Source organism: Semicossyphus pulcher, unplaced genomic scaffold (genome assembly GCF_022749685.1).
Source record: "Semicossyphus pulcher isolate SPU_LCO1_2020_fin unplaced genomic scaffold, fSemPul1.0.p SCAF_19, whole genome shotgun sequence".
In the NCBI taxonomy this organism is placed as follows: domain Eukaryota; kingdom Metazoa; phylum Chordata; class Actinopteri; order Labriformes; family Labridae; genus Semicossyphus; species Semicossyphus pulcher.
The window spans coordinates 23,399,337-23,412,475 of NW_027211692.1; positions in this window are offsets into that span (position 1 = coordinate 23,399,337).

Sequence of the window (13,139 nt, forward strand, 5' to 3'; positions counted from 1 at the left end):
ACTAAATAAAACCCCTAGTTGACTGGATATTTGATGAATATAGCACTCAGAAAATGGAGATTAGAGGGATGTTAGACTGGAAAAGTTTGGTCAAGCAAACCCATTATTGACCATCACAGGCTCTCCACAAGTTTACACCTGTGCTGTGGCTGCATGTGCAGCACATCTGCAAGTAAAGTCCAAATCCAGAGGAGTTTGGAGAGGATCACCGTGTGATTGAGGGAGGGACTAAAAGTGTGCATATTATTCCTTCCTTTGTGGGACTCGCTGCGAGCAGGTACAGCATCTCTGCAGTCCAGCACCACTCAGCTGTCACACTCAGCTGCCCCGCGCGCTTCCACTTTACAGCAAACTTCCCACGCCACAGCCGGTAAGTGCAAAGTTTTATTTGACCAAAAATAACTACAACAGGACCGATAGGATGTGAGCACTTGTGATATTAGCGGTTCTCTTAGCTCCTTTGATGCATTAGGGTGAAAGTGTTGGCTTTAAAGTTTCAGTCTTTCCCGTTAGGAATTCTCATACAGCGTGCAGCGCGCGCTTTAATTGAGATGCGCTGATTTCGACCGGCTTCATCCCGAATGATTTCGGCAGCGTTTAAAACAGTAAGCACAGTTAAGCTGAATGCATGTTTTCACCTTTTTGTGGAATTAACTTTTCTTCAATATTTTTATATTTTCCTTTACTTTGCTGCCTTAGAAGTGCCTTCAAATAGAGCACTCATAATAGGCTATATCATGCATAAGTAGGATCTATTTGAATAAAGAAAATGCGCAATTAGGGCTTTATAAATGCTCTTTTATTTCACGTTTTTCCCACCAAATCACATTTAAGAAAAAGTCTAAAGGTGGTGCATGCATTTGAATGCAGAGATGATTTGCACGTTTCTCACTTTGTGTGTGGGTATTTTTTATCTGAAACAGAAGCATCTGAATCTTTTTGAGCTTCTGAACATCTGCAAGCATTGAGCACCGGTGCATCTCTCCTCACTCTGCCAGCAGCTGCCACAAGCTAGATATGCCAAATTGCTTAACATATGAATGTGAGCGGGATGGGACCTGCTTATGCCCATGTGCACCATTCCTCATCTTATGTAACCCTTTAGTTAGTTCACTGTCTCTTTTGTGAATGCTGCTCCAAGTAAACAATGTTAAGTGATAAGCAAAGTGTGTAGGAGGGGAGGAAGGTTAGGAAGAGGAAGGAGAGGTGGAGGAGGAGGAGGAGGAGGTAGGGCAGATGAGAGGAGGAGGCTGTTCTTCATAAGGAGAAGGGAGTGATACGGTGAGAGAGAAGTGATGGAAATGTTAGCTTGACAAGCATCTGGATGTAGAAGGATTTCCTTCAGCTCCAGGTGAAATCTTTTTTTCCGCATGAAAACCAGCAGCGTCTACTTTAGAACAAATACACCCAACCCCTCCTGTAAGCCCTATAATCTAAATCAGACAAAAAATGAATGTGATGACATGATATTGTGTTTTTAAAGAAGCCTTAAACCACAGTTTTCCCCCTTCGGAACTGTGGAGCTGATGTTGCAGGTAACTGAAACCCGGCTCAAATTTCTCACACTGCCCCCCCCTTTCTCTTTTTGACCCCCATCCCCTCTCCTTCCTTTTCTCTGTCTTCTCTCACACACCTACATATACACACACAAACGCACGCGCCCACACACATAGTACATACCACACACTCGCACACAAAGTGTAAACAGCGTGTGATAGATAGGTCACTCCACCCTGCCTCGTCTGTTTGCGTGTTGATCCCTTCAGCAGGCCCTGCTTCTCCTGTCCGCAGCGTCCGTGATGAGTTACTACGTGGATCCAGTTTCTTCCTACCCGGCCCTTCACCCCTGTGACCGTCTGGGCGCGATGGTAAGACCTCCCTCATAAATTACCTCTGTGTTAAGGCTGCCACAGCTACCTGACACACAGCCGGTTGAGAGTGTGAGGCAGTGAATGTTTGTGTGCGAGCCGCTCAGCCACATGGTGGTGCAGGAATGTGTGCCGGAGCATATCAGTGTGTTTGTATGTGTTTTAGCAACTTTGGATTCCATCACCTCACAGGAACACACAATCTGAACATTTTTCCTGTTGAGTTTAGTCCACAAAAGTTGCACTAATACCGCCCGTATCTGTACATGCTGTTCCTCCTGATTTCATCAAAGTGAGGAAACAGAACTGTTGAACAAGATGATTTTCTACATGGCTGTGAAATCGCCCTTCTGACTTCTTCTGTGTTGCACAACCAACCCCCGCCAAGATGCACTTCCCTTTAGCAAATAATCTAGTAAATATAGAGACCTGAAGGCCTACAACCTTGCCACTAACCAATCAAATTGGAGTCAGACCATCCCTACTGAATAACCCTTTTGTCAGCTAAGCCACCCGCACAATGCTTTGCAGCAGTCTGTTTGCGAGAACACCAAGGCTCTTAACGCTTCCCAAATGAGAGAGCTGAATACAGAGTCAGAGACGGTGGTAGCTGGGAACATTGGGATTCCTGTCAGATGAGCATTTGAAGGGTGAAGGCCAAGGAGCGGCAAAATAAATGCCTCCATTTGTATGCAGAGCGCCGGCACATTAGGATAAGAGACTGAGGTTATATGCAAATGGCAACCCCACCCTGGCCTGATAGAACACATAGAAGGATACAGCTCCCTGGCTCCTAATTGGCTCAGGTGGTGGGGCTTGCCTTTGAAATTGAGACTACTGTATACCAGGGCAGACCTGGTCAAAAGGTGAAGCTGGGTCACCTTGGTTGCTCTGTTCTTTTGAATTTACATGAATTATCATCAAAAAGACGCAGTGTTCTCTCTATTTTATATTTTGATGCTTACTGTAGAGAACAATAGACAGAGAAATCAGGGCGTCCAAACAGCCCTTAGCTATTAAAGAAATAGCCATACACCACTTTACTGTAAAGGTAATCTCAATTACTATTACCCAGATTTGGTTTGGAATGACATGCAGTCATTCCTCTGTTTTGGTTCCTGCACAAATTAGATCTGGAAATTAATATAAGGCATTTTACCATCCTGTGTCTTTATGCAGCAGTGCAGCGTGAGGCAGCAAGTCACTATAGTTGTGTCTGAAATTGGCTCTACTTTTTCTGTTCATTTTGGAGTGTTCTGTGTAGTGCACGGTGTTGGGTCAATATACTTGGATTTTAAACCATGCTTAGGATTTTTTTGTTGCAGATATTTAAATTCACCATTGCAGGAGAAGCTCATATTTCACAGTTAACATTATTAACATCTCAAATCTATAAAGAGTCTAAGCCACCCTAGCTAACATGCACAACAAAAGAACCCTGGGATGATGCGTCTTCTAACACACAGGAGTCTGCAATTCCCTCATAGCACCACTAGGGGGAAGGTAAACTAAGTGAAAATGAATAAACGAGTAAATGGTTTTATTAGTATGCGCAAGGATTGCATGTTCATGTGGGTCAACAGTGAGTCAACATTATAATCCGTAATAGTTGGATTTTAATAACCTTGAATGCCGTCAAAATGTCTATGGTTGTAGCTGAATGTTCCCATTAGGCAAACCTGATTTCTAAACATCCACCGTTTTACATTTGCTCAGGTACTCTCAGGATCACACAGGAAATGTGATGGAAAACATGTTCATAAGCTACCAGGCAAACACATCTATCCTGGCACTCAAATCACAATAAAGGATGTAAAAATTAAGCTGGAGGCAACATGACATACACAAACCTTTTTATAGTATACTCATTAGAAATGCAAATTAGAAATGTAGAAAACTCAGATCTTTAATGTATTTAGAATTTGCATAAGGGATGTCTGCATTATTACACTGAGGCCTCATAGACTTCACAGGAGGGAAAATTCAAGCGTTCTTAGTGACAAAAAAATTAACCAAAATCAATCAAGAAAAAGCCATACAATCAAATAAATATACTGTTAGGTCACATGGGGATAATACAGGTCAAATGTTGACGTTACAACACAAAATGCTGGTTAACATTGCAAACATTAAGATGTTCAGTTGTGGACTTAAGCTACATATTATTATGGGCACTATGCTACATTTGCACTGTGCAGTATTTAAACTATTGCACAGTTCAGTAGAAAATTGAATATGGTAACTGGTAAATGGACTGTACTTACAGTATATGGCGCTTTTAGAGTCTTTCGTCCACTTAAAGCGCTTTTACACTACATGTTATATTCACCCTGTCACACACACAATCACACAATGTTGGCAAAGGCTACTATGCCAATCTCCATTCAGGAACTATCTACATTCATACCTGGATGGCTATGACTTTGGGAGCAATTGGGGTTCAGTGTCTTGCCTAAGGACACTTTGACATGTGGACGATATGGGGCCTCTTCAAGCTTGTCATTAACCGTCTGTCATTCATTTTTGAAATTGTAGACTGACCTCTGCATTGAAAGTTTATTCTACACTTGAAGTGATAAATGAATAATATTGTGTCGATGATATCAGTGTTATCTCTGTCAGTCTATCTGTCTACTCCGTAAATATTCCATGTGGCTCCCTCCATGCCTATGTAACTTTTCCCCCCTCACTGACTGGACTGATAGGAGAAGGCAGTGTCCCACACAAACCTCTTCAGAACCTTGTAAATTGGCCTTTCTGATCCTCTGGTCATGTTTGCCATCCATAAAGCTGGCTGTCTACTGATAAATGCTGCTGGGCTTAAACAGGCCATGCTTATCAGATTGGATGTCAGTGTCAGACGGTCTGTCAGTTACACATATGGCATGTAACATATGACAGACTTACATCAGAATAATTACTCAAAGTCTCTTTTGCATGTTGAACGTATGGAATGAAAAATATACTGAAAGAATTGTGTTACAAGAAGGTTTTATAACCCTTATTTAACATCTTCTCTCTTCCTATATCTTGTATCCACATAGAATTCCAAATCTCTCCTTGTTCTCCCGTCAAATGCTGACTGTAGACTTCCTCCTTGGTGCAACCTCTTATGTGAACATTTCTGTGATAAGCAGGATAAAACAACACAGCAAAAGATAAACTGAATGAGTCAAATTTAGAAGCAGGGGTTATCTGTCGGGAAAAACAAAGGAAAAATAGCTTTCCTAATTCAAGGTTACAGTGGACACAGCCAAAGTTGGTGGATAGTTTGATTTGTTGTTTTACTGCAATCCCAGACACAAAGATGTTTCTTAGTTTTGTATTCTTTTTGTTGTGTTAACAGATTACACACTAGGGGTGGGAATCGCAGGGTAACGATGTGTTACGATATGCGATGCAATAACGGACGCCACAATAATGATAATATCACAATACAAAGATTCTGCAATGCATGACAATCATACAATGACTCTTGATTAACTGAAGAATACAAAATGCCCCTAAAAAGGTGAAGTGCAGAATTAATTGGGTGTCAGTTTCACAGATTTGGACACAAATTGAGATAAACAATGATGCGGTGACTCAAATTGGCAGGGAGATCTGTTTAGAGCGCTGCATTTTTTGAAAATTAATATTTGGCGCCAGCTATCAATAATTGTATCACACCAGTCGGGATGACGATATATTGCAACATTGATATTTTGTCCCACCTCAATTAAACTCTGGCTTTTTGTTAAACATGAAAATGCTGGCAAATTGCACCACACCGTGGACTTCAAGCTTGATCTAGGAATTTAGATTTAATATCATAGCTTGAAATTCCATCAAATCAGAAATGTTGTATTGTATGCTAGTTGAGCTAGTTGAGCGACAGTAATTGTCAGATGCACTTAACTGAACCTTTGCTACAAACCCTGTTGATATATTTCCACAGGCCATTGTTTTAGTATTATAAAGCTTTAATAAAACAAGATCATTTGTAAAACATCAGTAAACAGTAAATCAACTGTGCAACATGCACAGAATGCAGCTATTAGATTATTAGATGCAGCTCAGTGCTTTTTGACTAAACCATACGGTGTGCTATTTGTCTTCAGAGGCAGAGTGGAGGGGTGGCACTGGGCCCTCACACCCAGTTCCCAGGTGTGGTGCACCCTCAGCAGCAGTGTTACCCATCACAGCCCCTTTACATGCAGGACATACCCCTGCAGGAGGTACCCAACGGACACGACCTGAGCCCTACAGGTAAGGAGTGGACAAAGGCAGCCTCAAACATGAAGAAGAAGCAAAATGCATGTTTTGTCATGATTACTTTTTAGTATACTAGACCCATTATTAGACAATATTAATAATGTTAATAATTTTTTTTCATAGATAGCTACTTGTTAGAATTTGATGCAGCTAGTCTGAAACTAAAGTGTCAATACATTACATTAATTGTTTCATTATATACTTATAGGTCCTTGCTTAGAAACAGCCTAAAGCAAACAAAAGGCCTTGTGTTAACTGGAATGCTAAATGAGCCATCAGTCACACTCCAGCATTCATGTCTGTAATCTTGACACACACATTTAAACTCCCTAATGCAGACACAAACACAGTTTCAACTTGGCCTGTTGTTCTGCGTCTGCTGCGAGGGATGTTGGTGATGCCGACCCCGAGGGCAATGCCTTTACCAGATACCCACTCCGGTCTTTTTTTGTCCGTCCCTTTTCTTCTTCAGACATCTAAATCCTCTGTTGTTTTTTTTCTTGTTTTTCTCCAAAATAAGTTTTACTTTAAAGTGGAACATTCCTTCCAGTGCATTTGCCTGTGTTTGACTCCGGGTCCTTTCGTTCTTAAAAAGTGATTGATGCTGGTGTACTGGGACGCACGCCACGGGAGTAGGGTTGGGGTGCTGGGGGGCACAGGCTTTCTTCCGTCACCTCCCTGAGCTGGATGCAGGGGGCAAGACAGGGGGGCCAAAGGGCGGCCATCCTTTTCCCAAGCCCCTGGTTTGGTCTCTGGAGAGGTGGAGGGGGGTTGAGTGTGCACATGTGTGTGTGTGTGTGTGTGTGTGTGAGGGAGTCAGGATTTGATGGGATTTGCTGATGTTTGTTGCCAGAGACACACTCCTTTGGAGAACTGACTTCATTGCTCCCAGCGCTAAACCGTTGACATAAACATTGCTGAGAGGAAAAAAATGACCGAGCATTGACCTTTTTTTTTCTCTCTCATTCTTCTCCTAAATCCTTCATTATGCAGAGCACAGGTCTAAGAGCATTCGAGTCACCTGGAGATGTTGTTACAGTTATTTAGCTTCCATTAGTGATGTAAGATAGACCTGCTGAAGGTTTTGTGCTATCAGCATACGGCGTTATGAGTCTATTGAGTGCTAACCTCAAGAGCATCTCAGTGACCTCTGACACAGTCTCCACACCCTGCAGCCGTTGCTTTGACTCATCTCTCTCAACTGTCTCCTCTTTGATATTTTCAGTTGCCAATTCATAACCTTCATGTTCAGTTGATATATTATTAGAAAGGGAGCGATTTCAGCTTCTTTCAGCTGTATAAATGATCATGCAATTCAACACAAAATTTACTTATCATCACCTTTGAAGTTGATTTTGCAACTTGCTTTACACATGCAGATGTTACGATACCTTAGGACACCTTGCACCACTATGCTAGTTGATAACTGTATCTATTTGCTATAAGAGTGTTGTGTACAGTGGGTTTTTAGATTTTTTTTATTTTTGGCTGAATACAACTCTTGGGACACCATGAGAACAATGAAAGTAAACCAAAACAGTGCTCAACTTTGAGCTGAGCTACAAGCTGAAATAATTCTCTTTTGGTTCATTATTGTGAACGACCCCATTGACATGGTCTTTAAAGAGATATTCTCGAATATTTTCATTGAAATAAATTATGTTAATGCCAAATGAGGTAACACAATAATAACTGAGCCCACTGATGAAAGCCTTTGCATTTGCAGTATTATGGAATGGGTGTCTGTGGCGACTTTCATGGAAAAAATCACAAGCGGCGCCCAGTTAGTGAGCCCAGAGCGTTCTCCTAAACCCAGCAGTGGTTGGTCTGCCAGAGAGGGTAGGCGTAGCTAAATGGCTGCTTTTCCGGTCTCTGTAAGTGTAACTGTAAGTGTGACTAAATAGTAATCTACTATGGCTGAACAAACAAAGAAAAGATCGATGACTACAGATACACCTTCAAAAATAAGTGAAAATCCTAAGAAAAAGATACAAATTCGACACTCAGATGAAGGCAGACAGTCTAAAAAGGAAAGCGACCATCAGCGAGGAAAATGTTACAGTTACAATGGGAACCAACCGTGGACGTCACACATCTGTCTGGTTATCTGGGAAGTGTGCTCCCAGGATTACCGTTTATCGCCATAGGTGGCGCCAAAGAGAACGAAACTGAGATCTTCGAGATTGCAACTTTAACATATTGTTTCAAAAAATGATTTTAACATGTTTTAGTTTCCAGCCATTCGGAACATATAGTGTCACAATAATTTGCAGGTGATCACTTTAAAATAAAACCAGTTGAAACGCAAGTAGATCCTTAGTCGACAACATACCCAGCACAATATAATTGTAGTGTCAAAGTGAATTATGTGTTGATATATTCTATTTAACTTTCAAAGTGGATAAGTTACAGAGGATATTTCAGCACAAGTCGCTTCTCTGAGAATGGATTGAGTGTTTTTAAAATGAAATGTTCTTGTGTGAGAAAGAAAGAGTTACAGAGCAGATGTGAGGCGGGGATGTTGGATGTTAAAGGAGCATCGCATGTTTGGCCCAGAGCCCAATGTCACACACACTGCTTCCTGACAACAGCCATGCCATGGTGATGTTTACACTAACCCAGCTCTACTCTTCACTATCCAACCCTCACACCGCAGGGCCTGTAAACTCCCATGGTGGAAATTCACTGTGTGTGCGTGTGTGTGTGTGTGTGCGCGTGTGGGGGAAAAAAACAGAGTTAGTGCGTATTTCTGTTGGATCTTATTGACATCCAGGCACACATGCACACACACTCCACCAACATCCTGCAGTGACGCTCGCTTCACATATTCATTCATTAAATTCACACCCAGCACTCTGGTGTGTATTGTGTTACTGCATCCTCCCATTCAGTAAAGCAGGCAAACACACACATATACACACACATATTCACTCCCCGGCACTCATGAGTTCACTGTACATTTAAACATGCCCTCCCATTTAGTACACGCAGACACAGCTGTGATCTGGCACTCAGGGACCATTGGCCTGTTTTATTTGATGTGATTTGACAGCTGGACAGTTGGAAGAGGAGGGGAACAGGGTGGAAAGCAAAGGAGAGTGGGCGGAACACAGTTTGAGGAGAGAGGACGGATAAGGAGAGGGATAAGTCACAGGACTAGGACTGGTGGGAGGAGAGGAGACAAGGGGAGAGGAGGAGGATCTAAATGTTGAGCCTTGAGGGGGGGAGACGAGGGGGGGGGGTCGCCTCTGATGAGGGGCACGTCCTCACGGGCGCAGGCCCATTTTTTATTTCTAAAAGTAAACAGGCAGCCTGCGGGGGTCTGGGGGGTTATGGGAAAGGAGGAAACAGTGATGCTAATCAGACTGTTGCACACTTCCCCCTCCAACAATAAAACAAAACAAGAGTGGAAACACGGAAAAGCGACAGACAACTGGGGGGAATGGGCTGCAGCACGGCCAGGGACCTAGATTTGAACTGCGTATTTTAAGGATCCTTCTGAAGAAATAGGTGTTAGTCAATAAACAGAGGAAAGAGGCAATCTGTTCTACTACAATCTGTAGTTTGTGAAGTATTTTTAGAAATCTGAATTATTTGAGTTTCCACATTAGACTTCTGAGAAATGGTTGCATTGTGCATTGAAATCAGACTTTTACAGGGTCACTGGAATTTCCATCTCTCAACTCTAAGTGCTGCTTTGTTAAACTACATGGATTATGTCTGAAAGAATAAGTTCTGATGAATGTTCTCTTCTTTTGACAAGCCATTTATTTGCTTGTTTTCCCAAACAACTCTTAACCCTTAGAAATGTCTCAGTATTATCCCTCACTCAAAGCTGGCTACTGAAGACAGAGCCCTCACTCTCCTGTATGCTCTGATCTAAAGTCTCAGCCAAATACTATTTTTTTTCTTTACTTCCCTTTCCCAGACTTCTACAAGTTTTACTTCTAGGAAGTATTAGTGTGGTAAGTTCCTCTTGATAGCGCAGTGACTAATTACAAACCACTTCAGTTGGAGAACATGCAGTTCTAAAACGCATGCAATCACTGACGGGTGATGATGCAACAGATGCCAGCTCATCAGGAAAGGTGGTGCTTTAATGAATCCTAAGAGGGACCTCCTATTGTTTTAATGTTTATGTCATGAGCTTAGCAATATTCACAGACTGTTAACTACAATGAGTGTACACTGTAATGGGAGTGGTGACTACCTCTCACTGTGTTTCATGATGTGCATTCATAGCTTAACCAAGGCCATTGAAGATACAAGTCAAGTCCTCCCCTTAATCCTTTAAATACAAAGAGTTTTAATAGAACAATAAATACCATTTAACAACCAGCAGCACAGTTAATATCTTTTCAGAGTGTACAATCTTTTTTTTTATAATGCACAACTTTCCTTTATGCAATAAGAAATAAATTAAACCCACAGACTGATATTTCCCTTCAGCTTGAGGTCTTAGCGGAGCTTTATCTGAGAACATGGTGCTAACAGAGAGGAGGGAGGTCTGGGAGGCAAAGAGACTCGGAGGGGGGTGGGGATAATTGAATTATCTGCACAATGGAGTGATGGGGGGCACGTGGTGCCGCTAATGGAGGAAGAGATGTCCTTTTTAGCGAAGCTAATTGTTGAGAAAAGAGCTGAGCTTTTGTTCAGGGAGGCCCTGCTACTTTCCCAGTGCACTTACATGCACACCAATGAGTAGAGTGCACACACGCAGACACATGCACTAACTGACACTGACACACACACACATGCTCTGAGAAGAGACTTTGGAATGTGAGGAACAAGAGAAAGATGTATACACACATAGTAAACTGCACACACACACACACACATACACCTCTCCTGTCCCAGCTAACCCTCTGATCTCAGCAGGAGTGCATCCAGCCTGTGGCACCTTCAGACAGCATCCACCACAGATAGAGCTGAGACTGAGCTGCCAGACAGAGACCACAAGGAGCCCACTGTTTTACAGCTATACTGTCTGCTGCGTGTGTGCGTGTGTGTGTGTGTGCGTGCGTGTGTGTGTCCATCATCCATCTGTGTGTGTGTGCTTGAGTCTCTGTAAATGAGTGTCTGATTGATTACTTGCTAAATGCTGTCTGTTCACAGGACATTCCGAACCCGTCAGGCCGTACCCATTGTCTGAGATCTTTCACACTTTGATTGAGTCATCATTTCAGATTTCATGTTCGCAAATGTGAAAGAAAGTATGGCATTAAAATCTAAATTCTTTAAGCAACCAAAACTCTCTTGTGACATGCTGTAAAGGAGGCAAAAGCAAAGACCAAATTTCGCTTGACAGCTGCATGGTTTGCCCTAAATCGAATAACCTTTCAGTTAACTCTGTGAAAAGAAGCAGGTGCAACGGTTACATCTAAGGATTATAGACATGCAGACAACACAGATGTGCCAGTGAGAGACAGGCAGCGAGCAGTGGAGAGCAATGAAGAGAGAGAGAGAGAGCTGCTTTAGCTCAGGGTTGTATACTGCAAGGCAAATAAGTGAAGCCGGCTAACTGTCAAAACCATGGCAACAGCATTTGCCAGGTGAAGAAAAGAGATTCTGAAACCTAAACTTGTTTGATGTGGGACATGTGTCCTGAAGCGTACCGGTGCATACACTGGCTGCTTCTTTCATAACACAATTAACAATCTCTTTGTCTAAATAGGAAATGACACAGTTTGTTCCACAATAGCATTTTTTTGGCTTGTATTGTGCAAAACTTTGACAGCAGTTAAAATCAAGATCTTTGTGCTGATAAACCGAATGTTTCATTTTGAAATTACTCATTTTTTGAAAATCCTTTTTCTCATGCTACTGTGCTGTTCACAAAACTGTGTTTGTCTTCAGGGTCATTGTACACCAGGCTGTTTAAGGGCCAAAGAAATGTTCATTGCTCTGAGAAAAAGATCAGTAACATAATGTTCTGAGATTCAAGAACAGGAATTCATTCAGATGTTCCCTGGCAACAGGGATTTAAAGCAACAAGGCTTTTTGTAATCACTGAGTCGGCTTCACTTTCTGTTTTTACTATTTCACATGAAGTTCTTTTTTAAAGATGAATCTTAGTGTGCATTCTCAAAATTAATTGGTAAATATATAATTTAAATGCCTTTTTTTTGTACAACTAAAAACACAAAAGAAGCAAAGGCAGGCAGAAGAAACCAAAGTGAAATGGGCTACAGTGACTCCAGCTCAGATATTAGTCAGCAACACCATTAAACCCCTAATGGCTGCCCTAAGGCACAAAAGGACCCGGGCTGTCCTTTTAAGAACAGATACGAGGGAGTTCATTAACAGAAAACAAAGAGGTGCAGTCAGAGAGAGTGAGAGACTGACTGAGATGAAGTGAGAGGTACTGTTCCCCCTTCCATTCTTGTCCTCCATCACCCCCATCTACTTTGCCCCTGGTGAGGCAGCTCCTCTCACCGCAGAACCCACCAGCACTCTTCCCAGACGAGGCTCCTATCAGGCCAATGAAACCTGATCCAGGGCCGCTAATGGAGCCGGTGAAGTACCACCGGTTTAAAAATCCATGTGTGATCAATATCCCTGGCTCCCCTGCCTCCATATACGCATGCATACAGTACATGCTGAAGTATCATATTGACTTGCATCTTAGGTTGAGCCTCATGACTCAGTCTAACAAGGTTGCTCATGATGAGGTTGAATATATAGGGGAAAAGAGAGAAGATTCTTCAGAGAAGATCCCTCAGTATTTCTCAGCAGAGCTCAATTTTCTCTTCTCTTTTGTTAAAGAACAGCAGGGTCCAGTGGAACTTGTGTGAGAATGACCATTATAATCTGTTATTACTCTATCTGTTGCCATGGGAGGTGTACTGTAATGGAAGTGGTTTGCTCAGAGTGAAGTCTTACTGTGACTAAAAAGGTCAATCACTGTCTTGTCTTTGTTCATTTCCCTCTGAAGAACAAATTCTTGATTCGATTTCCAGTAAGGCATGGTCATTGTTCCTGATTATATCGGATAAGAAAGTTAAACAGTCTAATAAA